This window comes from Tamandua tetradactyla, chromosome 12, assembly GCF_023851605.1.
Source record: "Tamandua tetradactyla isolate mTamTet1 chromosome 12, mTamTet1.pri, whole genome shotgun sequence".
Classification (NCBI taxonomy): domain Eukaryota; kingdom Metazoa; phylum Chordata; class Mammalia; order Pilosa; family Myrmecophagidae; genus Tamandua; species Tamandua tetradactyla.
This window is the reverse complement of record NC_135338.1, coordinates 28,937,962-28,950,741: the sequence shown is the minus strand read 5'-3', so window position 1 is coordinate 28,950,741 and position 12,780 is coordinate 28,937,962. Positions and strand designations below refer to the sequence as shown.

Sequence of the window (12,780 nt, the reverse complement as noted above, 5' to 3'; positions counted from 1 at the left end):
TTCTACCAACAGTCTTTTTCAAAGCAATCTAGGCCTTTTCTATCCAAACACCTCACAATTATTCCAGACTCTACTCATTATTCAATTACAATGTCTTTAAGAAAAAGCCTTTTTGATATTTACAATAGCAGCACTCCACTTTTCTGGTGCCCAAATCTGTTTTAGTGTGCTAAGCTGCTGAAAGCAGATATTATGAAATGTGCTGATTTTATTAATGGGGATTTATTAGCTTACAAGCTTACAGTTTTTAGACTGAGAAAAAGGTCAAAACAAGGTATCATCAAGGCAATGCTTTCTTCTTAAAGACCAGCTGCTGGTGATTCTGGACTCCTCTGTCCTATGGTAAGGCATGTGATGATGTCTATTGGCTCTCCCTTCTCTTTCAGGTTTTGTTGCTTTTAGCTTCTTTCTTCTGTGGTTCTCTCTCTCTTTCTCACTCTATTCAGCTCATTTATATAAAGGATTCCAGTAAGAGGATTAAGACCCACACTAGGCAATGCCTTAGCTGAAGTAACCTAATCAAAAGGTCCTACTTACAATAAATTTACATCCACAGGAATGGATTAGCTTTAAGAACATGATTTTATGGGGGTACATACAGTTAGTTCCAAACCACCACATTCGCTAAGTTGGCACATGAACTTAATGATCACAGTTCATACCTTGTCAACTTGGCACCCATACACATTTCCTTAAACCATACTTAATCTCTAAACTAAAAACAATAATAGTCATACTTTTGCCTAACATAATTAAACTGTCTTGTTCACAGCCAGAAATGCACTAACACTTTCCTCAGCAGACAATGCAAGTCCTTGGGTGATAGTTACTCTTAAACTTGATATCCTGTAATATAAATACTGAGACATAAAGCTAATACAACTTATGTTATATGATAAAGGGATAAGATAGGGAAGAAAACAAGGATATTTGCTTTATCCATATATAAAACATTCATAATAAAACAGAAGAAATATTCATAACCATTATAGTCCTCATTTCTGCAACTGATAGATGGATGTAGCTCGTATTTATAATTACCTTCTTCCATACCCATTCCATATTCCCTTTACCCTCAGAAAGCACCTCAACTGGTTTTGATTCTTTGCTTGGTGGGGTGATCTGGACTTTCATTACTGAAAGGTCTGGGCCATTAGTACTCCTGCCTGGATTCAGTTACTGCAGTTTTCCATTGAATTTAATCACAGTTCATGCTAGTATTAAGAGATGTTCTAAGGGATCTCTTGTACTCCAGAAAAACTCTTCTTTCTATTCATTGTTTAATGGCACTCCTATTTCCCCTTGATAATCAGGATTAGTCATCCCAGCCAGTACAGTAAGTCCTTTCTTTGCTTATAATTCAGAGACATAAAGAGGCAAAGTGGCTAAGTGGCAGTCTTCTGGTTCAATGATGTCAGTGTTATGTCTTCTAGTGGATGCTCTCCTTTTGGAACAGGAAGCAACATTTTTTTCTAGTGGATCACCAGGGTAATTGTGATTGGTGCCACTCCTATTTGTACCCCTTGATTCCTGGACTCATGAATCCTGGCTATGGGAGAATCAGCAGTGTAGAGTAAGGATCCTAGAGAAGATTTTCACAGGCCTTCAAGGTATCGCTACCCAGTTGGTACTATAATTGACTCTTCAATAGGCATTCCACCATTCTATTAATCTAGCTGCTTCACAATGATAGGGAGTATGGTAAGACAGGTATGTGTTCATTCTTGCACTTTATCTACTGTGAAATAGGTTCCTTGATCAGAAGGTGCAAGTGGGCCATGAGAGAAATTAGTAGTGTCTTGAAAGGCAACTATTAAAGGGCAGTCCACTGAAGTTTCACTGATGAAAAAGCATTCATTGCTTCAGAGGAAGTTGTGAGAGCTGTTTGCTCAGGGGAGGCAGTTCCAGGTATGAGGCAGAGCAGGGTTCATTTCTTCAGGTGGAGGCTTGATGGCTAATTCCTCAAGGCATACTAAAAGTGGGAGTGTCATTAAGGTCAGTGGTGACTTTACTAGGCAGTTATTGGTATGTTCATATTGTTTGTTCATAACTGGCATCCATATGGATCTGTTACTGCCAATGCCATACCACATATTAAAGATCTTGACTAGTATCCCTGATTAAAAGAATGGGAAATCAGACCAAATTTTTCTACTGTCATCTTCTTGTTTATGCCTATAGATCTATGCTATGTTCTTTTCCACTCTGGTCTATGCTCCTGAAATGCATCAAGGAGGTCCTTTTTCTTGGGGCTTCTGGTTCACTTTGGTCCATAAGAAGCAACAACAGTAGACCTGAACAACTGGAAGAGAATGAGGTTGGAGTATTTATATCCCTAGACTCCTTTCTGCCAGGTCCAGGCTGTTTTGTTGTATTTCTATACTAAAGGTTACAGTGTGGATAGCAATCACTGTAGGTTCCAATAAATGCTTTCTCCTTGCTCCTTAAGATCTGTGGATGGTCAATGTTACTTACTGCACTTACCATGGTTGCTTATATTAAATGCTGACCACACTTTTGTTAATAGTTCACTTAGTAAATTTCTTTCTTATTAAATTACACAATTTGAGCATGCATCTATTGGGAAAAATAGAATGAATGTCAGTTGGATACAATGGCAAGAAGTAAGGAAAACAAAACCAAGAAAACTAACATAAATATACCATGAAACAGAAGGAATGAAATAAAACATATGCCATTGTAGTAAGTGTGGAAGGACTGAATTCTCCCATTAAAAGATAAAATGTTAGATTAGTTTAAAAACCAATAACTTAAAACCAAGTAATCCAGAAAGATTGGGGAAAAAATGCTCAAAGAGACAGGACAAATACAAACAAAAAGAAAGCAAGAGTGGCAATGTTTATATCAGAAAGAATAAAGAATGACATCAGAGAGGAAAAGCAATTAGAAACTTATAAAGAAGTTATGATATTCAAAAGCCTGCATACAGAGAACAACTTGACTGTTAAATATATAAAAACACACACTTCATTGTAAAAGTAGTCTTGATTAAAATATAATTATAATGGTATATTTCAATTTTCTTTTTCAGGATTAGACTAAGTTAGTAATAAACAACTAAGATGTATAGAAGTCTATTGATGTACCTAGACTTCAAGGACTTATATACCCCAAATAGAGAGTGTATGTTTTTATATAGTTCTAGAATATTTATTAACCAAATTATGCATTGTCCACAAAGAATACTTTCATAAAAGAAACAGAGCTCTTATAGATTGATCCTCAGATTATTGTCAATTAATTATTCATAAAATGTCAAAAGGTACCCACAAATTTAGCTTGAAATTTAAGAAATGCATTTGTAGATAGCCCTTAGGTCAAAAAGGAAATTAAAAAGGAAAATTCAGATTACCAGAAATAAATGAAAGGGCAAAAGTTCACACTAAAACCTGTAAGTCACAGAAAGCGAAATCTTCCTCAGTGGAAAATTTATAGCTTTTAATGTCTTTATTATTAAAGAAGGAAGATTAAAAAAACTTCATACTCATATTAAGAATTCAGAAAAAGGGAGAAGATGGCGGCTTAGTAAGCCGCGCGGATCTTAGTTTCTTCTCCAGGACAGCTACTAGGGGAGTAGAAACGATACAGAACAGCGCCCAAAGCCACAACAGAGATAAAAAAGACAGCATACCCCATCCTGGAATGGCTGGCTGGGTGAGATCGCCGAGGCGTGCGGGCTTCACCGGGCGGGGCGGCAAGCGGCCGGAGTCACTCCCTTCCCCCTTCCCAGGCCGGCTGGGAGAATTGGAGAGGCGGTCCCCTGAAACCGTGGCGGCTGGCGCCCACACCACGCATGGCCCCCCGGACCAACTGAGAGAATTGGATCGGAAATCCCCAGGCCACGGAGAACAGTGACGGGTGGGGGAGGCCCCTTCCAAACCCGTGACTCCCCGGGAACGTGCACTCTTCCGGGCGGGCCGCTGCCGCTGGCACCCTCCCGCCATGCTTGTCGCCCCGGGCCGACTAGGAAATTCGGACGGGCACTTTCCGGGGCTGCGGCAGCCAGCAACCCTCCCCGCGTTCGGACCCCGGGCCGGCTCGCACTCTTCCAAGCCGCTTCGGCTAGCGAACCTCCCGGACGGCGAGAGTTTTCCAAAGTTAAAGGTCCCACAGCACCTTTTACTGGTGGGACCCGCAGACAAACGTGTGCCACGAGCGCCACCTACTGGGCAGGATAAGAAAAACAGAACCCAGAGATTTCACAGAAAAATCTTCCAAACTTTTGGATCCAATACCCAGAGAAATCTGTCTAAATGCGCAGACGCCAACAGAAGATAACGGATCATGCTCAAATAATTGAAAATATGGCCCAGTCAAAGGAACAAACCTATAGTTCAAATGAGATACAGGAGCTGAGACAACTAATGCTGAATATACGAACAGAAATGGAAAACCTCTTCAAAAACGAAATCGATAAATTGAGGGAGGACATGAAGAAGACATGGGCTGAACATAAAGAAGAAATAGAAAAACTGAAAAAACAAATCACAGAACTTATGGAAGTGAAGGACAAAGCAGAAAAGATAGAAAAAACAATGGATACCTACAATGATAGATTCAAAGAGACAGAAGATAGAATTAGTGATTTGGAGGATGGAACATCTGAATTCCAAAAAGAAATAGAAACTATCGGGAAAAGAATGGAAAAATTTGAACAGGGTATCAGGGAACTCAAGGACAATATGAAGCGCACAAATATACGTGTGGTGGGTGTCCCAGAAGGAGAAGAGAAGGGAAAAGGAGGAGAAAAACTAATGGAAGAAATTATCACTGAAAATTTCCCAACTCTTATGAAAGACCTAAAATTACAGATCCAAGAAGTGCAGCGCACCCCAAAGAGATTAGACCCAAATAGGCGTTCTCCAAGACACTTACTAGTTAGAATGTCAGAGGTCAAAGAGAAAGAGAGGATCTTGAAAGCAGCAAGAGAGAAACAATCCATCACATACAAGGGAAACCCAATAAGACTATGTGTAGATTTCTCAGCAGAAACCATGGAGGCTAGAAGACAGTGGGATGATATATTTAAATAACTAAAGGAGAGAAACTGCCAACCAAGACTCCTATATCCAGCAAAATTGTCCTTCAAAAATGAGGGAGAAATTAAAACATTCTCAGACAAAAAGTCACTGAGAGAATTTGTGACCAAGAGACCAGCTCTGCAAGAAATAGTAAAGGGAGCACTAGAGTCAGATACGAAAAGACAGAAGAGAGAGGTATGGAGAAGAGTGTAGAAAGAAGGAAAGTCAGATATGATATATATAATACAAAAGGCAAAATGTTAGAGGAAAATATTATCCAAACAGTAATAACACTAAATGTTAATGGACTGAATTCCCCAATCAAAAGACATAGAATGGCAGAATGGATTAAAAAACAGGATCCTTCTATATGCTGTCTACAGGAAACACATCTTAGACCCAAAGATAAACATAGGTTGAAAGTGAAAGGTTGGGAAAAGATATTTCATGCAAATAGCAACCAGAAAATAGCAGGAGTGGCTATACTAATATCCAACAAGTTAGACTTCAAATGTAAAACAGTTAAAAGAGACAAAGAAGGACACTATATACTAATAAAAGGAACAATTAAACAAGAAGACATAACAATCATAAATATTTACGCACTGAACCAGAATGCCCCAAAATACGTGAGGAATACACTGCAAACACTAAAAAGGGAAATAGGCACAAATACCATAATAGTTGGAGACTTCAAGTCCCCACTCTCATCAATGGACAGAACATCTAGACAGAGGATCAATAAAGAAATAGAGAATCTGAATATTACTATAAAGGAGCTAGACTTAACAGACATTTATAGGACATTACATCCCACAACAGCAGGATACACCTTTTTTTCAAGTGCTCATGGATCATTTTCAAAGATAGACCATATGCTGGGTCACAAAGCAAGTCTTAACAAATTTAAAAAGATTGAAATCATACACAACACTTTCTCGGATCATAAAGGAATGAAGTTGGAAATCAATAATAGGCGGAGTGCCAGAAAATTCACAAATACATGGAGGCTCAACAACACACTCTTAAACAACGAGTGGGTCAAAGAAGAAATTGCTAGAGAAATTAGTAAATACCTCGAGGCAAATGAAAATGAAAACACAACATATCAAAACTTATGGGATGCAGCAAAGGCAGTGCTAAGAGGGAAATTTATTGCCCTAAATGCCTATATCAGAAAAGAAGAAAAGGCAAAAATGCAGGAATTAACTGTTCAATTGGAAGAACTGGAGAAAGAACAGCAAACTAATCCCAAAGCAAGCAAAAGGAAAGAAATAACAAAGATCAGAGCAGAAATAAATGAAATTGAAAACATGAAAACAATAGAGAAAATCAATAAGACCAGAAGTTGGTTCTATGAGAAAATCAATAAGATTGATGGGCCCTTATCAAGATTGACAAAAAGAAGAAGAGAGAGGATGCAAATAAATAAGATCAGAAATGGAAGAGGAGACATAACTACTGACCTCACAGAAATAAAGGAGGTAATAACAGGATACTATGAACAACTTTACGCTAATAAATACAACAATTTAGATGAAATGGACGGGTTCCTGGAAAGACATGAACAACCAACTTTGACTCAAGAAGACATAGATGACCTCAACAAACCAATCACAAGTAAAGAAATTGAATTAGTCATTCAAAAGCTTCCTAAAAAGAAAAGTCCAGGACCAGATGGCTTCACATGTGAATTCTACCAAACGTTCCAGAAAGAATTAGTACCAATTCTCCTCAAACTCTTCAAAAAAATCGAAGTGGAGGGAAAACTACCTAATTCATTCTATGAAGCCAACATCACCCTCATACCAAAACCAGGCAAAGATATTACAAAAAAAGAAAACCACACACCAATCTCTCTAATGAATATAGACACAAAAATCCTCAATAAAATTCTAGCAAATCGTATCCAACAACACATTAAAAGAATTATACATCATGACCAAGTAGGATTCATCCCAGGTATGCAAGGATGGTTCAACATAAGAAAATCAATTAATGTAATACACCATATCAACAAATCAAAGCACAAAAATCACATGATCATCTCAATTGATGCAGAGAAGGCATTTGACAAGATTCAACATCCTTTCCTGTTGAAAACACTTCAAAAGATAGGAATACAAGGGAACTTCCTTAAAATGATAGAGGGAATATATGAAAAACCCCTAGCTAATATCATCCTCAATGGGGAAAAATTGAAAACTTTCCCCCTAAGATCAGGAACAAGACAAGGATGTCCACTATCACCACTATTATTCAACATTGTGTTGGAGGTTCTAGCCAGAGCAATTAGACAAGAAAAAGAAATACAAGGCATCAAAATTGGAAAGGAAGAAGTAAAACTATCACTGTTTGCAGACGATATGATACTATATGTCGAAAACCCGGAAAAATCCACAACAAAACTACTAGAGCTAATAAATGAGTACAGCAAAGTAGCAGGTTACAAGATCAACATTCAAAAATCTGTAGCATTTCTATACACTAGTAATGAACAAGCTGAGGGGGAAATCAAGAAACGAATCCCATTTACAATTGCAACTAAAAGAATGAAATACCTAGGAATAAATTTAACTAAAGAGACAAAAAACCTGTATAAAGAAAACTACAAAAAAACTGTTAAAAGAAATCACAGAAGACCTAAATAGATGGAACGGCATACCGTGTTCATGGATTGGAAGACTAAATATAGTTAAGATGTCAATCCTACCTAAATTGATTTACAGATTCAATGCAATACCAATCAAAATCCCAACAACTTATTTTTCAGAAATAGAAAAACCAATAAGCAAATTTATCTGGAAGGGCAGGGTGCCCCGAATTGCTAAAAACATCTTGAGGAAAAAAACGAAGCTGGAGGTCTCGCGCTGCCTGACTTTAAGGCATATTATGAAGCCACAGTGGTCAAAACAGCATGGTATTGGCAAAAAGATAGATATATCGACCAATGGAATCGAATAGAGTGCTCAGATATAGACCCTCTCATCTATGGACATTTGATCTTTGATAAGGCAGTCAAGCCAACTCACCTGGGACAGAGCAGTCTCTTCAATAAATGGTGCCTAGAGAACTGGATATCCATATGCAAAAGAATGAAAGAAGACCCATCTCTCACACCCTATACAAAAGTTAACTCAAAATGGATCAAAGATCTAAACATTAGTTCTAAGACCATAAAACAGTTAGAGGAAAATGTTGGGAGATATCTTATGAAACTTACAATTGGAGGCGGTTTCATGGACCTTAAACCTAAAGCAAGAACACTGAAGAAGGAAATAAATAAATGGGAGCTCCTCAAAATTAAACACTTTTGTGCATCAAAGAACTTCATCAAGAAAGTAGAAAGACAGCCTACACAATGGGAGACAATATTTGGAAATGATATATCAGATAAAGGTCTAGTATCCAGAATTTATAAAGAGATTGTTCATCTCAACAACAAAAAGACAGCCAACCCAATTACAAAATGGGAAAAAGACTTGAACAGACACCTATCAGAAGAGGAAATACAAATGGCCAAAAGGCACATGAAGAGATGCTCAATGTCCCTGGCCATTAGAGAAATGCAAATCAAAACCACAATGAGATATCATCTCACACCCACCAGAATGGCCATTATCAACAAAACAGAAAATGACAAGTGCTGGAGAGGATGCGGAGAAAGAGGCACACTTATCCACTGTTGGTGAGAATGCCAAATGGTGCAACCACTGTGGAAGGCAGTTGGGTGGTTCCTCAAAAAGCTGAATATAGAATTGCCATACGACCCAGCAATACCATTGCTGGGAATATACTCAAAGGACTTAAGGGCAAAGGCACAAACGGACATTTGCACACCAATGTTTATAGCAGCGTTATTTACAATTGCAAAGAGATGGAAACAGCCGAAATCTCCATCAACAGAAGAGTGGCTAAACAAACTGTGGTATATACATACGATGGAATACTATGCAGCTATAAGACAGGATAAACTTATGAAGCATGTAATAACATGGATGGACCTAGAGAACATTATGCTGAGTGAGTCTAGCCAAAAACTAAAGGACAAATACTGTATGGTCCCACTGATGTGAACAGACATTCGAGAATAAATTTGGAATATGTCCTTGATAACAGAGTCCAGCAGGAGGTAGAAACAGGGTAAGATAATGGCCAATTGGAGTTGAAGGGATACAGACGGTGTAACAGGACTAGATACAAAAACTCAAAAATGGACAGCACAATGATACCTAATTGTAAAGTAATCATGTTAAAACACTGAATGAAGCTGCATCTGAGCTATAGGTTTTTGTTTTGTTTTGTTTTGTTTTGTTTTGATTTTACTATTATTATTTTTATTTTTTTCTCTATATTAACATTCTATATCTTTTTCGGTTATGTTGCTAGTTCTTCTAAACCAATGCAAATGTACTAAGAAATGATGATCATGCATCTATGTGATGATGTTAAGAATTAATGATTGCATATGTAGAATGGTATGATCTCTAAATGTTGGGTTAATTTCTTTTTTTCCGTTAATTAAAAAAAAAAAAAGAAGGGATAATTGGAGCTGAAGGGATACAGACTGTACAACGGGACTGGATATAAAAACTCAGAAATGGACAGCACAATACTACCCAATTGTAATGTAATTATGTTAAAACACTGAATGAAGCTGCATGTGAGGTATAGGATTTTTGTTGTTTTTTTTTTCTTTCTATTATTGTTTTAATTCTTATTCTGTTGTCTTTTTATTTCTTTTTCTAAATCGATGCAAATGTACTAAGAAATGATGAATATGCAACTATGTGATGTTATTAAGAATTACTGATTGTACATGTAGATTGGAATGATTTCTAATTGTTTTGTTAATTCTTTTTTTAATTAATAAAAAAAAAGATTAAAAAAAAAAGAGAAGGGGTAATTGGAGCTGAAGGGATACAGACTGTACAACGGGACTGGATATAAAAACTCAGAAATGGACAGCACAATACTACCCAATTGTAATGCAATTATGTTAAAACACTGAATGAAGCTGCATGTGAGGTATAGGTTTTTTGTTTTTTTTTGTTTTTTTCTTTCTATTATTGTTTTAATTCTTATTCTGTTGTCTTTTTATTTCTTTTTCTAAATCGATGCAAATGTACTAAGAAATGATGAATATGCAACTATGTGATGTTATTAAGAATTACTGATTGTACATGTAGAATGGAATGATTTCTAATTGTTTTGTTAATTCTTTTTTTAATTAATAAAAAAAAAAATTCAGAAAAAGAAGTACAAAACCAGTTAAAAGAAAGCAAGAAGAAGGCATTAATAAAGATAAAGCTGAAAATAATTAGGTGGAAAACAAAAAATAATAGAAACACCGTCAATAAATCAAAAAGCCGTCATTGAATAGACAATAAAACTAATAAAACTCCATGAACTATGTCTCAGTTTCCTAGCTGCTAAAACAAATACCATACAATAGGTAGGCTTAACAATGGCAATTTAATGACTCAGCAGTTTTGAGGCTAGGAGAAGTTCACAATCAAGGCATCTGCAAGATAATACTTTTTCCCTTAACATTGTGGCATTCTGGGGTTGGCTTTCTGTCACATGGCAATGCACATGGAGGCATCTTCTCCTTTCTCTTCCAGGATCAGTTGACTTCCATCTTCTGCTGCTCCCCCAGCTTCTCTTCCTCTGCGTCCAGTTTCCTTTACTTCTGAAAACTTCTGCCATATTGGATTAAGACCCACCCTTATTCAATCTGAGCACACTTTTTTTTTTTTTTTACGTGGACAGGCACCGGGAATGGAACCCAGGTCCTCGGGCATGGCAGGCAAGCACTCTTACCTGCTGAGCCACCGTGGCCCCCCCTGAGCACACTTTTAATAATATTGTTAAAGGTCCTATTTACAAATGGATTCATACCCTCAGGACCAGGGGTTGGAATGTGAACATACCTTTTGTGGGAGGCATGATTCAATTTGCAATCAATTAGATGAAGAAAAAAATCCCACTAGGTAGAAAAGAAGCAGAGACCAGAGAGAGATAGGGTAATTGTATGATAAGGATGAGACCTAATTAAAGATATAGGAGAGACTAAAGGAAACCCCAACTTCACAAAAGAGATGACAGATGGCGACCACATCTACACTAACCCCCTTTTGAAATCCCATTAGAATAACTATAAAGAGAATAAAACAAAAAGGGAATTTTTAAAAAATTTTTTATTAATTAAAAAAAATTACAAGAAGCACAAACATTCCCAATACATACACTCAGCAAAAAGGGAATTTTTTTGTAGTTATTTTATAAATTATATATTTTCCCAAATCTATAGCATAAATTGTTTCAAATAGAAAACAGCAGGATTATAAATTATAGAGTACAATACATTTGTTGAATATCATGGTTCTAAAGGGAGATATAGAATATCATTGTTGCCTAGATTATTTAGAAAAGGTTTGATAATAGAGGAGAAATTTAATTTTGACACAGAAAATTACCATAATTTACTCTACTAGTGAAAAGCGATTTTCAGTCAAGGCCAAGGCAATTAATAGAGCAAAATTATGAAGCAGAAGTGAATGTACACTTAAAATGGGCCTGAGCAGGCTATTCTATTCAGATTATACTGAAGTCAGAAATAAAGATGTATAGAAATGGTGGCGCCATAGCAAGATGACCCTGAGAGCCAGCTGTTGTTTCAGTAGAATTGAAATATTTTTGTTGCTAAGCAATGAAATCTAGAACTTAATCACCTGAGAGACAAAGGAGGGAGGGCTTCTGTTTTTCTTTGTTATGTGAGGTCTGAACTACAAATCTTTGTTCATTGATAAGGGTAGTACAAATCATCAATGAGTAGGGTTAGAAAAGGCCATGAAAACTACTGTTTCTTCTGCTGGTGAGTCATTCATCAAATTTGGTTCTATGTGTAAGTTAGTATCTATAATAGGATGTGGGATAATGTGATTTTTAAACATTTTTGTTTTGTTCTCTTTTAAAGATGGGAGAAACTTGAGCTTGGTTCTGTTTTTCTGGGTCAGGAGACCAACTGGTCCAGTTTGCCTGGGACTGAGATGGGGGATTCCTTTGATGTGGAACTTTCAGTTTTATAACCAGGATAATCCTGGAAAAGAAAAGGATGAGTTGGTTACCCTAATTTCCAGTAAAGAACAAATAAAATAGGAAAAGATGTGTATAGTTGAGAGTAGGGAAAATGGATGGGGAGGTGCCATCTGAAATAGAAGGTGAGAGGCTAATGCTGGGATCTGAGGGATCAGTTTTCCACTTGATACTGGGTGGGAGGTGGGATAGAAGAGAGGCAGGATCAGTGTGTATACGAATGGGTTTGGTGTAATGACAAAAATTCTGTAAGCTATTTTCTCTTTGAATTTGGAACTACCATACATACACACACACACACAATCACAAATATATGTGTGTGTGTATATATGTACGTACACATATACACACATTTTTTACTGTATTCCAAAGTAAGAAATCCATTTTATATTGTGACCCATTGAACATACACACACACACACACACACACACACACACACACACACACGAACCCCTAAACTTTTAGTACAACATGCCCAAAATTTACAAAAGATCTGCCAAGGAAGTCCTCTGATATTTCTATTCTATTTTCTTAATGAGAAAACTGGGTCATGGCCCACTAAATTGATTTTATGATTGTCTAATGTGTCGGTCATTAGTGACAGACAGGTTGTAAAACAGTGCATTGGGGCATGACTTA

The 12,780-nt window shown here is 36.9% G+C and overlaps 1 protein-coding gene across 2 annotated transcripts in view; it reads left to right on the top strand.

The window, feature by feature from the left end:
* Positions 1-12,780, top strand: part of LOC143651939 (disintegrin and metalloproteinase domain-containing protein 21-like) — a 37,635-nt gene that overhangs the window by 14,935 nt on the left and 9,920 nt on the right. The window contains exon 1 of one of the 2 annotated variants that reach the window (XM_077122877.1): positions 11,757-11,919. The exons of the other annotated variant lie outside the window; for it this stretch is intronic. The gene's annotated coding sequence lies outside the window, so the exon portion shown is untranslated. Of the gene's footprint in view, positions 1-11,756; positions 11,920-12,780 lie in introns of those variants that run through there. 2 annotated transcript variants of the gene reach the window in all.